General features: G+C 42.6%; 1 protein-coding gene across 1 annotated transcript in view; it reads right to left on the bottom strand.

Annotated features, from left to right (window-relative positions):
* The window catches only part of MTMR1 (myotubularin related protein 1), a 32,489-nt gene that overhangs the window by 25,634 nt on the left and 5,564 nt on the right, over positions 1-1,291 (bottom strand). The gene's annotated exons all lie outside the window — the stretch shown is intronic.

Genomic DNA, 1,291 nt, shown 5'->3' with positions numbered 1-1,291 from the left:
CCAGCAGATTTCTGAGCCGGCATAGTAAAGGCTTATTTGAAAACATGGGCTCAACTGCAGTCTAGGGCCAACCAGCAAGAGCTTCATTCAGAGATATGATGGAGGCAGACAGACTGGCAGGAATCTAATCCAAACCCCAAACTGGGAAGGGACCTGGATGGTGCTGCAGGCAGGATCTCTTGCCTGGTATTTTAGGTGAGGTTGTTAGTGAACTGTATTCCACAAGGCAAAGTCATTGGAACAAAGTATCAGTTAAGATGTTTCTTAAATGACTTTGTCGTTGTTCAGTTGCTCATTTGCTCAGTTGTATCCTACTCTTTGCAACCCCATGGACTGCAGCATGCCAGGCTCCTCTGTCCTCCATCACCCAGAGTTGGCTCAAATTCATGTTCATCTTTAATGATTAGTCCTCACCAAAGCTGTCACACAAATTTTACTTAATCCATTGGAGGAAAAGGACAAAATCAAAATTAAGCATGGCTCAGGTGCAAATTCCAACAAGAAACTCAACTGTGTTTTTAAGCACAGAATTTATGAATATTGTTGTCCCTTTAGGGATTCCTGGGTAGCTCAGTAGTAAAGAATCCGCCTGCCAATGCAGGAGACACAAGAGATGCAGATTTGATCCCTGGGTCAGGAAGATCCCCTGGAGGAGGAACTGGCAACCCATTCCAGTATTGTTGCCTGGAAAATCCCATGGACAGAGGAGCCTGGCAAGATACAGTCCATGGGGTCGCAAAGAGTAGGACATGACTGAGCAACTGAGCACACACATGCCCACTGTCCCTTTAGGAAGTCTCTGACTGAAAACTAGTCTTATAATGACAAATTGCAAAAAAAAAATACTGATCTCTGCTTTCCACTGGATTTCTCTGAAATGTAACAAATCATGTCACCACCTAGGTTACAGGTCCATGTTAATTGGAACACTTCAACAGAAAAGAAGCAGTTTATTTTTCTGGAGTTGAGCTGTAGGAGTTGCTTGTAAAATAAATAACCCAATCAAAAAATGGGCCAAAGAACTAAATAGACATTTCTCCAAAGAAGACATACAGATGGCTAACAAACACATGAAAAGATGCTCAACATCACTCATTATCAGAGAAATGCAAATCAAAAACCACTATGAGGTACCATTTCACGCCAGTCAGAATGGCTGCGATCCAAAAGTCTACAAGCAATAAATGCTGGAGAGGGTGTGGAGAAAAGGGAACTCTCTTACACTGTTGGTGGGAATGCAAACTAGTACAGCCACTATGGAGAACAGTGTGGAGATTACCTTAAAAAAACT

The sequence above is a fragment of the Bison bison genome, unplaced genomic scaffold (genome assembly GCF_000754665.1).
Source record: "Bison bison bison isolate TAMUID 2011002044 unplaced genomic scaffold, Bison_UMD1.0 scf7180017864529, whole genome shotgun sequence".
Taxonomy (NCBI): Eukaryota; Metazoa; Chordata; class Mammalia; order Artiodactyla; family Bovidae; genus Bison; species Bison bison.
Note: the sequence above shows the minus strand (reverse complement) of the source record. Positions and strands in the feature narration are given on the sequence as shown.